This window comes from Echinops telfairi, unplaced genomic scaffold (genome assembly GCF_000313985.2).
Source record: "Echinops telfairi isolate 266 unplaced genomic scaffold, ASM31398v2 ScPeMD7_7469;HRSCAF=8507_0, whole genome shotgun sequence".
Lineage (NCBI taxonomy): Eukaryota > Metazoa > Chordata > Mammalia > Afrosoricida > Tenrecidae > Echinops > Echinops telfairi.
The window spans coordinates 31,815,490-31,832,687 of record NW_022111372.1 but is presented as its reverse complement, the minus strand read 5'-3'; positions in this window follow the sequence as shown (position 1 = coordinate 31,832,687).

Genomic DNA, 17,198 nt, shown 5'->3' with positions numbered 1-17,198 from the left:
AATACATAGATCAATTGTGTAAAGCACATCTATACATTTGTTGCCCTCATCATTCCCAAAATTCGCTTGCCTCTTGGGTTCACGGAATCAGCTCATTTTCCTTTCTTATAACGTGGCCCTGCTCGATACTTGCTTTCATGAAAAAAACCACTGAAGATAAGGATGCTACAGCCAAGTGTGGTTAAGAAAGCAGAGGGTGCCGGTTATCAATTGAAATAGTGTCTGAGATCTTAAAGACTTGTATTCAAATAAGCACCCATCTAAATGAGGTGTCAACTAAGTCCACATCGAAGAAGCATACCAGCCTGTGTGATCCAAAAATCCTATGGATAACAAAATCCATATATGATGAAAGGAAAAGTATCAGAGCTTACATTGTGAACACCCAATTTGTAGAAGGCTATGCAGGACAGTAGGACGCCTAAAATCCATCTGCAGAGGATCTAGTCAGATTTAGCCTCTGCCAGATCCCCTCTGGCCACAGGCAAGAAACTTGGATGGCTTTACTACAAGACAGAGATGATAGTAAACTCGATACTGGTGGATCGAACCATGGTATAATATGATACTTGGTCAGTCGAACTCTCACTTGACCCAACCTGAATTTGTTCTACGCTCAAATATTTCTCAATTGTTCCATGACAGAAATTTCTTCTATGGCTTTTAAAATATTGTTGGTGGTCTTCTTTCTTACTCTTTATTTTATCTTTATATTATTATATTCTTTGTTTTGTTTATTATTTCTGTTCTTTTACCTGTTTTGAAGCACAGAAGGAGTGGATGCATAGGGACAATAACTGATGCAATGGTTTATCAGTGACAGGGTGTAGGGAGGATGAGGGATTTGGGGGAGCAAACAATGAATGCAGGAAGTGGGATGAAGCACTAGAACTGATGGTGACAATGTGTATGCAACTCTTAAAAAGTGACTTAACTATGGAAATGTATGAATCACAAAAACTATTAAAAATTTAAAAAGAAACCAAACTTAAAAATATAATTTTATTGGCTCTTACAACTCTTATTATAATCCATCCATCCATCCCTCCAGCTGTCAAGCACTTTTGTACATATGTTGCCATCAAACTTTTCAAAATCTTTTCTTTCTACTTGAGCCCTTGGCATCAGTTTCTCATTTCCCCCTCCCTAATGAACCCTTGATAATTTATAAATTATTATTTTCCTATTTTATATTGTCTGCTGTCTCCCTTCACCCACTTTTTTGTTGTCCATCCCCCTGGGAGGGGAGGGTTATATGGTGATCATTGTGATCAGTCCTCTTTTCTTTTCCCACCTTCCCCCTACCCTTCTTGTATTGCTACTCTCATTATTGGTCCTGAGGGGCTTATCTGACCCAGATTCCATGTGTTTTGAGCTCTTATCTGTACCAGTGTACATGCTCTGGTCTAGTTGGATTTTTAAGGTAGAATTAGGGTCATGATAGTGGGGTGGGGGGAGGAAGCATTAAAGAACTAGAGGGAAGTTGTATATTTTGTAGGTGGAAACCAAACTATGGTTACCATGGGCAAAGGAGGAAAAGTATTTTTGTTTCTTTTTGGTAGCATGCTAACCTCCTAGATGGCCATGACCTCAACAGCCAGGTCCACACACAACATGGGCAGAGAGGGCAGGAGAGAGTGGAGGAAAAGTTTCTGCATAGTGGTTGTGATAGGTAGGTTTATTGTGCCAACATGGCCAATGAACACGTGGGATTAATTGAAGGGAGGAGAGATAAATGGCTCAGTGAGCCTTACCTTTATTGTCTCTTGCTCTTTGATGGTTAGACCAGGGTGCAGCTGTCTTAGCTAGTTCCTTGCTTCAGCTGGCAAGGCTCACTTCCTGCAAGTTATCCCTGAGGAGAAGTCACATAGACCTACCCCGATGCCCCCCTGGGTGCTGGAGCAGCCATGTAGAGACCCTTGCCAGTTCTGAGATGCTTGCATACTCACTGATTCAGCTTTACTCCTGCAGTTGTTGGTGTAATTGCATGTGTTTTGTGAAATTGAGGAGGACTTTGTAGATCAGTGTCGGACATATGGGCTAATGTTGGACTTATGGGCGTGGACAGTACTGGGTTGGGATGCTTTCTTTGTTTTTTAAAAAAAAATTTATTAGGGGCTCGTACAATTCTTATCACTCCATACATACATCCATTTTGTCAAGCACATATGTACATTTGTTGCCCTCATCATTCTCAAAACATTTGCCTTCTACTTTAGCTCTTAATATCAGTTGTTCATTTTCCCCCTCCCTCCCCATTACCCCCTCCCTCATGAACCCTTCATAATTCATAAATTATTATAGTTTTGTCATAAGTTACACTGTACGATGTCTCCCTCCGCCCTCTTCTCTGCTGTCCATCCCCCAGGGAGGAGGCTATACTTAGATTCTTGTAATTGGTTCCCCCTTTTTACCCCACATTCCCTTCACCCTCAAGGCATGGCCCCTCTCACCACTAGTCCTGAAGGAGTCATCTATCCTGGATTCCCTGTGTTTCCAGTATCTATCTGTACAATGTACATCCTCTGGTCTAGCCATATTTGCAAGGCAGAATTGGGATCATGATAGTGTGGGGGAGGGGAGCAATTAAGAACTAGAGGAAAGTTATATGTTTCATCATTGCTACCCTGCACCCTGATTGGCTCGTCTCCTCCCCACAACCCCTCAGCAAGGGGGCGGATGTTCACTTGCTTACCAATGGACTCTGAGTCTCCACTCTGCACTCACCCACATTTACAATGACATGATTTCTTATTCCTTGATGCCTGACCCTTCGACAGCTTGTAGTTGCACATGCTGGTGTGCTTCTTCCATGTGGGCTTTGTTGCTTCTGAGCTACTTGGCCCCTTGTTTATCTTCAAGCCTTTAAGATGGGATGCTTTCTTAATGTACACTTCCCCTCTCTATTTAACACTCTTATATACATATGATTTTCTGTGGATTTGTTTCTCTAATATACCCAGACTAACACAGTGGTCATTGAGTTTATGTTAATGGTGGTGGACTAATTTGGAAAAGGATATCAATAACAGTTGTACAACATGAATATTATAATCAATGACACTGAATTGTACATACAGAAGTTGTTGAATTGGAGAATGTTTTGTTGTGAATATTTTTGCCACCATTAAAAATAATAATAATTACATGAATAACAATGAGTACAAGGAAGAAGCAACTGTTCTAAAATCAATTGCAGCAATGATTGTACAACTCTTCTTAATATTTTTGAACTAGTAAATTGTATAATATATAGATGAAGTTCCAATAAAACTGTTTAAAAAAAAACACGCCCTGAGTTACAATGGTCTGATCACGGGGTCATGCGTTCTGTTCTGCACAGTGTCGCCATGAGTTGGGGCCAGCTCTCGGCAGCCACAGCAACACCACAAATAAAATGGAGTGCAATGAATGGCACGAATGGGCTGTGAGCACAGGGGCATTCAAGGACCAGTCTCTCCAAGAAGACTAGGGGAAGGCGCTTGGCAGGGGAGCTGAAGCTGGGAGGATGAAGTAGTCTAGCATGAGATGGGGTGGCGAGGAAGCACTCCTAATCGGGTTCCTTCCTCATCAACCCTGGCCTTTGGTCTTGGCCCTGAAGGAGTTGGGGGTGGGAAAGACCCTGGGATTCACTGCTGTACTTGAAGTTGTATGATGCATGGAAAACCACTTGCCACCCTATCCACCCCCCGACCCTCTCCTGGGCTCTGCGCATTATAGACTAAGGTTTCACATTCTGCATCTGGTCTAGCTCATTTCAGGAGAAACATTGGAGACAGTCTCAGGGAAACAGGCTGTGCACCTTCAGCTACCGTGTCAGCGCTGGGCTGCCCTAGCACTCTGCCTTTCTCGGGACTGAATGTACTACTCCAGGGGTGGCTGGAGGGTTAGCAATGGATTTTGGACAGATGGATTTGCTGGAGTCCTGCTCTGCCACCCGCTGAGCAACTCTAGGGGGCTAACCTCCAGAGGTCCATATACAGAAATGGAAAATCTTGTCTTGTGTGGGCCATTTTTTTTCTCCCAGGGGAAGGTGTGGGTCTACATACTGTGTGCTCAGCAAACACTTTGGTTTTCCGGATGGATCCCTGCTGTGTGACTTGGAGATTGTACAATACGTTCACAGGAAGGTTTCATTTTCCACTCACCCCCGCTGTTGCCTAAAAGGACCCAGAACTCCCCCAGCAGTGTGGCTAACACGTGCTATATTTCAGAGGATAAGACACTCACTGAACACTTAACTCCTGAGTAGCGACACTCACTCATGGCGGGTGAGTCCGCAGGTGCAGGCCTGCCAGGAAGCATCATGAGTTACAGCTTTTGGCCAGGTGCTGCATTATAGAAGGTGAGCTAACAGGCAGACTTACTGGCCAGGAGTGTCCACTCTACACTGCAGCCTGGGATTGAGGACAGACTGGTTGTTGGAGGAAGCTCATCCCTTAACCCTCAGAAGGATGCTGTGGGGAAGGAGCAGGGCGTTCAGAAATGATTGCATGAGTCAGGTTCAGTGACCCCATGACTTAGGATCAAGGTCAATTCAGAGGAGCATGAAACATCTGAATGATGATTCCAACTGGGGGGGTCTTTGGGCAACCTAAAGACACCACCTGAAAGAGCCGATTGCTTCAGGTGATGTAACAAAGTCTACAGATCGATTTTGTCGGTTATGCTCTACAGAGGGAAAGCCATTAGTGAGAGAAAATGGCAGCAATGTGTCCCGGGTTGGATGTGAGCTTTGTGAGTGCAGGTGGTTTGGTGGTCTGTGGATGGGGCAACATAGATGGAGAATGTCTACTTTGTTCTAGAAACTCCCCAAATCTATGGCAACCCTTAACAATTCCCATAGAAGAAATCCTCATTCCTTCCAGAACAATGTTACATGGTCTTTGAATGAATGAAACTTTCATCTCAGGTGGATTGTAATGGAATCCAGTCTTTCCCATTCTATTTCCCCGTGAGTGGGATGAATTTGTCCTAAGTCATTCTTAATAGATTCTGGTCCTCTTTGTGACTGCAGTAATATATTTAAGGTGGTCTGTGATTCTCCAGAAACATCTATTATTACTGATTTTTCAACTTCTTCCTCAGGTTATAAATTGTGTCTATCTCTAGAAGATTGTTTTTGAACTCACACTGATAGGAGTACTATAAGCAAGAGGTTATTATTATTATTATTGTGGTCTTGTGTCATCAGTTATTGCAACTTGTTGCTTACAACTATTAAGTTCGACCTTGACTCATGGCAACCTGAAGTACACTGGAACTAAACACTGCTTGGCCTTGTGCTGCTTTCATGGTCAGTTGTGGATTAGACTATTGTGAACTGGTTGCCTTTTGGAAGTAGAAGGTCAATTCTTTATCCCTAGTCCATCTTCGTCTGGAAGCTCTGCTGACACCTGTTCAGCATCGTAGCAGCCCCCAAGCCTCCATTGGGTCTTGTCAGATGGGCAGTGGCTGTACATGAGTTGTGTTCATTGGCTGGGAATCGAACCAGGGTCTCCCACATTCCGATAGTTGGGTGATTTTATGTCGACTAGACAGTCCTGGCTAGGGGTGGAGTCAGACTTGTCAATCAGGTCATGGCCTGATGCTCTGTCCTTGGGGATGTGCCCTTCTCTCTCTCTCTCTCTCTCTTTTTTTAACAGAACAAGCAAGCTATTTAATATATTTTAAAAAGAGCAAATCCAAATCAATTGTGGTCGAATTGAATCTAACTCACAGCCTCCCTAACAGAACGGGGTTAGAACCGCCCCACCGGGTTTCCAAGGCTGGACTTTGTATGGAAGCAGACCCCTGTATCTGTTGTTGTTAGGTGCTATTGAATCCATTCCAACTCGTACCCACCCAATGTACAACAGCGACGTCTTTTAGTAGGTTTGAAACGCTGACTTTTTGGCTTATAGCCAAGCGCTCAACCTTGACACCCCCAAGGCACCCGTTAAGTTTGTGAACCCCCAAATGCCCACTGCCACTGAGTTGATTTTGACTCCTGATGACCCTATAAGACAGGGAAAACTGTTCCATAGGGTTTATGAGACTAAATATTTATAGGAATAGGCAGTTTCATCTTTCTCCCAAGGAGTGGCTGGTGGGTTTAAACCACTGCCTTTGTGGTTAGCAGCCCAACATTTAACCCAGTTCACCACCAGTATTCCAAGTTATTCGGGGGTGGGGGTGGGAGGTGGCCTTCTTATAAGTGGGGACCCTGGAGCCCACTCTCTCTCTCTCTCCGTCCCCTCACCTTGCTGCTTCCTGGTGAACCTGAGAGGTGCCAGAGCCCTGCCATATTTTCACTGATCCTGGATCCACATGGCTGTGATCTTCCAGCATTCTGCATCATTGCCTGTGGCTGTGTGAGTCTGAAGAGGGACTTAGGGACTAGTATCAGACTTATTGACTTGAGTTGGATTGGGCTGGGGTCCTTTCTTGATACATAATTATTTCTTGATATAAAGCTCTTTTTATTTTTAAAATTTTAATTATTTTATTGGGAGCTGTTACAAATATCATAACATTTCATAGTTCAATCACATCAAACAGTATTGTATAATTTCTACCACAATCAGTTTCAAAGCATTTTTTTTCTTCTTGATATCAGCTCTCCTCTATCCCCACCACCCTCTACCCTACCTCCCAGGAACACCCCCCACCCTTTTTTCCCCTATAATAGTTGTTTGCCATATCTTACACATTCCAATATATTCATTTCAGATATAATTCTATTGTTCGATCCCATTGAGTGGGATGCACACCTTTCCTGATTTTAAACCATACAGTATTCCCTTGTTTTGTTTCCACAACTGCCTCTTGATCCATGCACAGGTTTTGCATGAAGGCCAAGAAGTGTTCTGGAATTCCTATTCTTCTCAAGGCTATCCATCGTTTGTTAGTATCCTCACAGTCTAATGCCTTGGCACAGTCAACAAAAACACGAGAAAATACCCTTCTGGTATTCTCTGCTTTCAGCCAAGATTAATCTGACATTAGCAGTGATATAGCTTGTTCCATGTCCTCTTCTGAATCAGACCTGATTTTCTGGCATCTCCCTCCCATCAGTGTCTCTGGTAGGGAAGGCAAGAATTCTACTATTTTTTTTTTTTTTAAGAATTCTACTATTGACCTCTATCACAGCTTGCTTGTGTCAACTGTTTTTCTATTTGAACAGAGACCTGCTTACTTACTAACCTAGTGTTAGTAGTTGCTCCGAGAGAGTAACACCCAAATCCTTTTAGAAATGAGAACTCTTGTGGATCTGTAAAGAGTAATCCTGTTCTTCTACATCTTCTCTCCCACACATCCTTGTTCTTCTCTACCTTCCCAGTATCATACGGTGTCTATGTCTGACAACATAATTCTACTTGTCTGGAAACTTTTGTGTGCTGTCTTTAAAAGAGTGTATCCAGGAGGAGAGCAGATATTCAGAGTGATATATATATATATTCAGTTTTATCCGCCACTCTTTCATCAGTGCATTGTACTATGGTGGCGTGCCTTTTGCTACAATGCTGGAAGCTGTGCCACTAGCATTTCCAACACCAGCAGGGTCACCTCTGGTGAACAAGTTTCAGCAGAGCTTCTAGCCTAAGGCAGTCCAGGAAGAAAGGCTGGGCGAACTACGTTAGAAAACTAGTCAATAAAAATCTCTGGGTCACAACAGAATATTGTCCAACATGATGCTGGAAGATGAGACCCGAGTGGCCCAAACGATGGATTTAAGCATCTCAACCACTTTGAAGATGGATCGACAAGGATTCGTTCTACTGTACCCAGAATCTCAATGGCTCTTCACAACAGTAGCACTGCATCTTTTGTATTGATTTTTTTGGTCAGTGCCTGATAATGTTTTCATTCCTACTGGAAGATAATATATGTTGTGGGCAATGATAATAAGCACTGTTTTTTCCCCCTCAAGAATCTGCTGAACTGAAAGTGGCTTGAACTAGCTTCTAAATGCAAATTGCTAAATATTCGGGGTGTGTGTGTGTGTGTGTGTGTGTGTGTGTGTTTTGATTTGCTTGTTAAACTTTGAATTGCTTGACACCAGCCATGGTGAGAATATTTCCACCGCAAAAATTGGCAACTGCTACACTTCAAGGCCACCTTCCTCCCCTCATTCAGGGAGTTGGCTTATCGAGTCATCACCAGCTTCAGATGAGAAAGATTTCTTGCTCTTCGGTCCTGAAGAAAAGCAGGGAAGACGCAGCGCTCCTGTTTAGAGCAGAGGATGCAACCATGCCTCCCGTTTCTGAGAATATTTTTTTCTCTCGAGAAAAAAATCAGCAACCCTGGACTCTCGATGGGCAGCTGGAAATGACCACGATGCTCCCAGGCACACATGCATAGGGACAAAGACGCCTCCGCCCTTCTCACGAAAGCTTTGATTCAGGAAATCTTGCTGAGGAAACACACGGCTTCTCAGACACTCCTCAGACACCAAACTACAGGTTTAACCGCCATCATTTTAGACATTTATTTACTTTAAAATAAATGTGGAGGGGATGTGAAAGTCAGTTAGCATTCAGGTCTAGTTTCCTGTAAATAACGATAAAGGGTGTTAATCTCAGCGGCTCGGCTGAATTCGCTTCATAATATTTTAACTTTGCCAATCCCAAGATTAGGCACAGTGTTTCCCAAGGAATACATCATGTTCAGAGTGCTCCTCGGGCTATGGAATTTCAGCGTGCCAATGCTAAACTATTCCTTTTGGGAGTACAGGGCTCTGTGAAGACTCTCCAGGGCTCAGTGTTGCTGGGTTTGACTGATACGCCAAACATTGCTAGTCTTAATGTTTTCCTTTCAAAATAGACTTAGCTCCAGCGAACCTGAAGCCAAGCCTCTGCAGATGGCAGACAGCTTAATTGCTGTGGTAAGCTTGTCTGACGTTTTTGGGAAAAGTTTGGGTGCTAAAATAATCCACTGAACTCAGAGAAAATAGACTTCAACCCACACGAAGACATACATATGGTTCAGCATCGCTTTTTGGCAGCAGAAGTTTTGCCCAAGAGTGTTCCTCTTCGCCCTCCCCTTTTCCAGGTTTCTGGAGCAGCGTTGGAAGTCCATATGCATGATTTGGCCGGCCTATTGAGAGGCTCGATATGAAAGGAACCAGCATTGCTGCTTCTTCCCCACCCCATCTGTCTTCCTGCAAAGTTCGAGGTGGTGGATGGCAAAAGCAGTTGACTCTAATCATGTATTGTTTTCATCATTTTAGAAGTTTGCAGGCACCGTGTGTTTTTAGGTAGCTCCTCCCTGGGAGGGGTATAAATGGTGTATTTCACTTCTTTCTTGAGCGCCGTTATTGTCCAGGCTTTGCTTTTGTTTGCTTATTTTCTTTAATTTTAATCGTTTTATTATGGGAAAGAACACATCTAACCAAAATTTTAAAACCAGCATCATTTGCATATACAATTCAGTGTGATTGTCACATTCATCATGTGGTGCAATCATTACCATTACCCGTTTCCAAATAAATCCCCCACCATGAAGACTCAGTTCCCCTACTTCTTCCCCCTGCTAACCACGAGTGCACGTCTCCCTGTGCTCATTTGTCTATTTTGGGTGTCTCATGTAAGTGAGGCTATATGCTATTTGTCCTTTTGTGACTGACTTAGTTCTTTCAACATAATGTTCATCTGAATTTAGTCCACAGCATTTTTGCATATTAGGACTTCATTTCTCTTCATAGCTAGATCGTGTTCTGTCATAGGCATGTATTTATTATCCATTTATTTGTGGGTGAGTATTTTGGTTGCTCCTACCTTTTGGCTATTGTGAATTATGTTACAATAAAGATCGATGTGTACAGATGTCTGTTGGTGTAACCACAGTTCATGCTTCTAGCATTGGGGTGCTGGGGACATAAGAGATGAGCACTTGGCTGAGAACTGAGAGGTTAGTGGTTTGCACCTACCAATTGTTCCACAGGAGAAGAGGCCTGGTGGTTTATTAGTGTAAAGATTAAAACTCAAACCCAAACCCACTGCCTTGAAGTTGATTTCGACCCATAGAAACCATATATAGGGTTGCTGAGATTGTCAATATTTATGGGAGCACATAACTGCATCTTTCTCTAAGGACTCGTTGGTGGGTTTGAACCACCAATCTCACAGTTGGCAGTCCAATGCTTACCCAACTTCTGTAAAGATTATAGCTTCGGAAAACCTATGGGGCGGCATGAGTCAGAATCAACTTGATCATGCACAATTGCAACAACCTATGATTTGGCATTACGGGGTCAAAGGTTTTTTCTTTGTTTGCTTTGTTTTGTTTTAAATCATTTTATTGGGAGCTCATACGACTCTTATCATAATCCATACATACATCCAGTGTGTCAAGCACATTTGTACATTTGTTGCCATCATCATTCTCAAAACATTTGCTTTCTGTTTCAGGCCATGGTATTAGCTCCTCATTTCCACTCCCCCTCCTTGCTCCCTTTCCCCCTCCCTCTTGAACCCTTGATATTTATAAAGTATTATTACTTTGTCATGTCTTACATTGTCTGACGTCTCTCTTCACCCACTTTTCTGTTGTCCGTCCTCCAGGGAGGGGGTTATATGTAGATCCTTGTAATCAGTTCCCCCTTTCTACCCCACCTTCCCTCCACCCTCCCGGTATCACCACTCTCATCACTGGTCCTGAAGGGTTCATCTGTCCTGGATTCCCTGTGTTTCCAGTTCCTATCTGTACTATTGCACCTTTTCTGGTCTAGCGAGATTTGTAAGGTAGACTTGGGATCATGATAGTTGGGGCAGGGGGGGGGCCATTTAAGAACTCGAGGAAAGTTGTATGTTTCATCGTTGCTACACTGCACCCTGACTGGCTCATCTCCTCCCTGCGACCCTTCTGTAAGGAGATGTCCAGTTGCCTACAGATGGGGTTTGAATCCCCACTCTGCACTCCCCTCATTCACAATGATAATGATTTTTTGTTCTTTGATGGCTGATACCTGATCCCTTCAACACCTTGTGGTCACACAAGCTGATGTGCTTCTTCCATGTGGGCTTTGTTGCTTCTGAGCTAGATGGCTGCTTGTTTACCTTCAAGACTTTAAGACCCCAGATGCTGTATCTTTTGATAGCCGGGCACCATCAGCTTTCTTCACCACATTTGCTTATGCACCCATTTGTTTTCAATGATCGTGTCAGGGAAGGTGAGCATCATGGCATGCCAGTTTAATAGAACAAAGTGTTCTTGCATTGAGGGAGTACTTGATTGGAGGCCCAATGTCCATCTACCTTAATACTAAACCTATAAATATATGCACATAGGTCTATTTCTCCATCGTCATGTATAAATATATTTACATATGTACATGCCTGTATTTAGACCTCTATAAATGCCCTTTGCCTCCTAGTTCTTTCCTCTATTTCCTTTTACTTTCCTCTTGTCCCACTATCATACTCAGCCTTCATTTGGATTTCAGTAATTCCTTCAGTTACATTGTCCTGAATCAAGTCCTACGAGGCCTCTTACACCTTCTACACCACTTATTTTGGATCACTTGTTCCCTTGTCCCTGGGTTTGTTAATATCACTTCCTTTCCCCCCACCTCCCCTTCTCCCATGTCCCCCGGAACCATTGGTCTCATTGTTTTCTCCTCCAGATTGTTTATCCAGCCTATCTTATTTAGACAGACCACAGAGATAATAATATACACAAAAACAAGACAGAGCAAAACAACGCAGCAGAAGAAAACAAAACAGCCACAACAACAGCATCAAAAAACCAATGACAAAAAACAAAAAACCTGTAGTTAGTCTGTTTGTTGACCTTTAAGAGTGTTTTCCGGTTGAGTCTGATGGAGTGCCATGCCCTGGCTCCAAAGTCTGTTTTCAGTACTCCCTTGGGACTTCTTTGCTCTGCTCCCCTGCCTGTTCTATTGCATGCCCTTAGTGTTTTGCCTCAGTGTGGTGAGGTCAGATCAGGTGTAATTCCCACACTGTCTCCAGTGTTGTCCCCTTTAGGGCTATGGGTCAGTGAGGGATGTCATGTCTTGTAGTGGGGTCGGCCATATGGGCCTCTCTGTGCATTGGCTGCTCTGAGCAGTGATATCATCATCAAGGCTTGGTGGGCCAGAACTCTCTTTCACCCCCTTCGTTTGCTCCCGTGTGTTCTGATCAGACATGTCCCTCTCTCTGAGCTGTAGCTTCAGTGCTGTCCATTTAAGTGAATTCTTCTGGGGAGAGGGGCAGCTGTCCACATAGTTGGGATTGGGGCCAGCCCCTCAGACTTCTCTACTGGTTCCCTGCTTCATGCTGGTATGCTGCATTCGCATCTTGGAGCACCCGGTTGAAGTCTGGTCCCTCTTTCCCTGTGGAGATATAAACAATACTCTCCCCTTGGATGGGTTAGTGTTGGGTCAAATTTTATGTTTAACTTTTTGAGGAACCAAGTTGTTTCCTTGATAGTCTTTTAAGGAGCCCTGGTGGTGTAGAAGTTACAAGTTGGACTGTGATCCTCATAGTCGGCAGTTCAAAACCATCAGCGGCTCTGAAGGAGAAAGACCGGGCTTTCTATTCCCATAAATGGTTACAGTCTCAGAAACCCAAAGGGGGTCAATATGGGTCAGCACTGACTTGATGGCAGTGAGTTTGGTTTGGTTCGGTGGCATAATGGTTACAAGTTGGGCTGCTAACCAAAAGTTTGGCAGTTCGAAACCACCAGTCACTCTGTGGGAGAAAGATAAGGCTTTCTACTCCCACAAAGTGTTACAGTCTTGGAAACCCAGAGTTTTCCCTGTCCTATAGGCCCTTAACCAACTCAGTGGCAGTGTGTTTTCCGTTTTGGTACTCTTTCACCTTCCCACCGCCAACGAACGTGAGAGTTCCGGTTCCTCAGTGTCCTTCCCAACACCTGCCGTTTGCTCTTTCTTTGCTCATAGTCATGTTCGTAGGGGTAAAGTGGTATCTGACTGTGACGTTGTTTGCATCTCTCCAGCAATAGATCCTATTGCTCTGTCTCTAAAAAGGGTCTTATCTGAGTGGATGACTTCTGACGCAACTGAGGCGGTTAATCGCTGTGATGACTATCGTCTTAATGGCAAAGTTAAGAATAAGTCAGTGGTGAGTATCCTTGTTGACTTCACCTCCTAAGAGCTATGCAGTTTGATGACTTTTTCTCAACCGTGTTTATCAACACTGACAAACACCCCGTTTCATGGAGAAGAGTCAACTGGCCCATGTTTGTACTGCAAATGGATTGATCTTAACCAGTTTCCCTTGTGTGTGTTGCTGTGTATGCTGATGAGATTTCCTTGTTTAGGTCAGCGCTTCTTAAACCGATGAGATCACACTCATTGGGGAGCTTCTTAAAACATATTCATGAACATTCCCATCTATCTTCTACCGATAGATGTATCAGTATTTGTGGGGCCAAGTAATCTGTGTTTTTAATATATATATATATCCCAGGTGACTCTGATGTTGTGATGGAGGTTGTTGTATACTACATATTTTGTAAAAACTTGGCATTATAGATCACAGCATCAAACATGGCTGAAAGCTCAACATTGTCACATGTTGGCTGTGTGACTTTGAAGCAAGCCACTCCATACCTCACTCAGGGTTAGTCTCTAACTTGAAAAAATGGTGTATCCATCATGCTGCTTTCTGCTGCAAGTAAAACCTAATTTAATCTTTGCTCTCAGTGGCCTTGGAAACTTGCCAGTCCAGGGATGGGGCAGTGTATTAGCCAAGGCTGTGAGCGCCTCAAATGAGAGGTATAGCACAACGAAGTCTATTTCTTGTTCACTGACAATCTGGGGCAGGTTGCTGGGGCTCTGCTCCAGGCCTAGGACAGAGTCCTTGTCTGCTTGTGATGTCACCGCCTTAAGACCTGGTTACTGAGAGCATCCTGGGCGGGCCAGAGGGATGGAGAGAGTTTTACTGATTCTTAACTGCTTTAGCCAAGAAGTGACACACGCCCCTTCTGTTTATAGTCCACCGGCCCTGAACACGATTCAGCCAATGACGGTATCTCTAGAATGTGCGCTCTCTGAGGGCAGGGACTTTGTCCTGCTCACCACAGTGTTCAGAGCACTTAGCACCAGGTGCTGTTGACTTGACACCAATTGTGTGTCAAATGTGTTCCTTAGGGTTTTCAGTGGTGGAGTTCTCAGAAATAGACCATCAAGCCTTTCCTCCAAGACATTTCTGGGTGAGCTCAAATCTTCAACCTTTTGGTTAGCAGCCAGGTGCATTACCTGCTAGTCCTTCCCAGGGACAAGAGCAGCATGCTGCATGCTCTCAGGTGTCACTGGGTCGGTTCTGACCCATAGTGACCTTATGCACAACAGAGTGGAACCCTGTGTGGTCTTATGCCACCCTCGCAATTGTTCCTCCGCTTGAGCCCATTGTTCCCCTTCTTCTCTGCCTCTCTATTAAGCATGGCATTTTTTCAAAGCTATGTATTTAATTATTATTATTATTATTTTACAAAACAACCTTATCAAAGTACTCTCCATTTCACTAATACATTGGTCAAGTCTGTGGTTCCATTTTTTGAGAACATGTTTCAAACTCATCTGTTTGGATGGCTGACAGCACCGCCCTAATCTTCTTCTTCACCTCTTCTAAATCATCAAATCATTGTCCTTTCATGTTCCTCTTCATTCGTGGAAATAAAAAGAAGTTGTACGGAGGAAGGTCAGGTGAGTTAGGTTCATGGGGCAAGAGAGGCATGCTGTTTTTTGTCAAAAACTGGCACACTGAGATGGCTGCGTGAGCAGGTGCATTGTTGTGGTGGACAAAATCAGTGCCATGTCTGCCACAAATCAGGCCTGTTGGTCACACACTATTCGAATTTTTCAGAACCTCTAAATAGAAAGCTGGATTAACCGCCTGACCTGGTGGAAGGAACTCTGAATGCACTATGAGTTGACGTTTTCATCTGTTTGGGAAGTTGATGGATGTCCAGAACAATGTTAGTCATCAATATTTCACCTTTTTTAAAACCAGGAAAGCACTTGTACACTTGAGTTTTTCCCATAGTGCTGTCTGTGTAAGCTGTGTTCAACATCACAACAGTTTCAGTGGCATTTTTTCCAGAGAAGGAAATAAAATTTCACAGCAACACACTGTTCTCGTAAATCAGTCATCACAAAAAACAAGGTTTGAGTGACTCTGTGACCAGAGAGAACCTTCCCAAGTGATGCTACAGGGTGCACTAACTTAGCAAGTTGCTCCATGCTTGCCTAGTGGGAAAAATGCATACTAGGAAAGCTCCGCTCTGCCCAGTGCAATTTCATTTTTTTAAGGTTCCCCCTCGTACTCCCAGGGGCTGATCTCTCCAACGTATGTAAGATGAAATCTCGCCATTGTTGGCTCTAAGGAGCGCTCTGGCTGTACTTCTCAGACAGTTCAGTTTGTCCTTGTAGCAGTCCATGATCCTTTCTATAGTCTTCTCCAACACCACAATTCAAATGCATAGCACTTTGCACAGTGCCTGGCAAAGAGGAAGCCCTCCCTAAGTATCAATGAGGGAATGAATGAATGAATGAGCTGATGCTTGGCACTTGTTCGGCACTGCGGGCAGGTAAAAAAAAATTAAGTCACTTCAGACGCTGAAAGACAAGGCACTTCTGTCTGAGGGACTAAGCAATGGATGCTTCTCCAGCAGGGATCCTGGCAGTTTCCCAGTTGTGATGGTCGGTTTTATATGTCAGCTTGGCTAGGCTTTCGTTCCCATCGATTGCTGTCCCATAATATCATCTAATGTAACTACTCAAACAGTTGAACGGAGAGCTCTTCAAGGTATTGTCCCCCTCAGACTATAAAATAGATATGTTTATGGCGTTTTCTTTCTCTGACTCTGTACCCTTCCTGTTGCCTGACTTGGGAATCAATGGACACATGCCTGTAGGAGTTTCCAACCTGGCATCTTCCCTACATATTTTGAACTTTCCAGTCCCACAAAAGCATGAGCCAGTCTCTTGAAGTATGTTTCTTACTCTCTGTGCACACAGGAGGGCTGGTGAAAAAGTATTGCTCCTAAGGTTCCAGTTCATACACACAGGCTTATTCCAAACACAATGTGTCGGAACGTGTGTCTGCTTTCAGTGCTGGTTGCAGGCAAGTTCTCTCAGTCAGACTTGTGTTAGTCTCCTTTGAGAGCCTTCAATAAAAAAAGAAAGAAACAAAAGCCCAGACAAAAGTGGCTTCTGAGGAGATCTGCTCAGCCAGTTAAATTCAAAGCAAAGAGGTCAGCTCAGAAGGTCAGGGGGACTGCTGGTGGGAATCCCAAAGGCGTCATTTGGACAGATTTTCTCCAAGAATGCAGAGGCCTTAATAAGAAGACATTTCAAGAAAAGATTTAAAAGTGTATTGAGGAAAAGGTCAGGGAAGTCGCACTGAGGAATTTTTCCCGTTATGGCAATGCTCCTGCTCCTCCTTCAAGGGCCGTAAGAACCGTCCTGTGGGGACTTCATTAGGAAACATGACTCCATCCACCCTACAGTCTGGATCTTGCCCCTTCAGACTTCTTTTTATCCCCGCAAACTCCAAGAACATTGAAAAGGAATAATGTTAAAGAGGTTTCAGATTTTAACATCGTCTGCTTTTTTTTTTCTATTTGAGATTTTTCTGTTTTGTTCTGTCATTGTTGGTTTTTTGTTTGTTTGCTTCACGTTTGTGTTTGTATGATTTTCTGTAAATGAAATCCAAAACATTAATCTACAGAGATAGTAACTGGATAAAAATTACTAGGGGTAGAGGATGAAAACTGGTACAGATAAGAGCTCTCAACACGGGGAATCCAGGACAGATAAACTTCTCAGGACCAATAATGAGAGTAGTGATACTAGGAGCGTAAGGGGAAGGTGGAAGAAGAAAGGGGGAGCTGATCACAATGATCTACAATACATATAACCGCCTCCAAGGAGGATAGATAACAGAAAAGTGGGTGAAGGGAGACAGTAGTTGGAGTAAGACATGAAAATTTTTTTTATAAATTATCAAGGATTCATGAGGGAGGGAGAGCAGGAGAGGGGGAAAATGAGCTGAAACCAAGGGATCAAGTAGAAAGAAAATGTTTTGAAAATGATGATGGCAACATATGTACAAAGGTGCTTGACACAATGGATGGATGGATGGATTGTGATATGAGCTGTACGAACCCCCAATAAAATGATTTTTAAAAAAAAATATTTTCTCTTGTTTTAATGACAAAAGTGGAAGGAATACACAAAGTCACTGTACCAA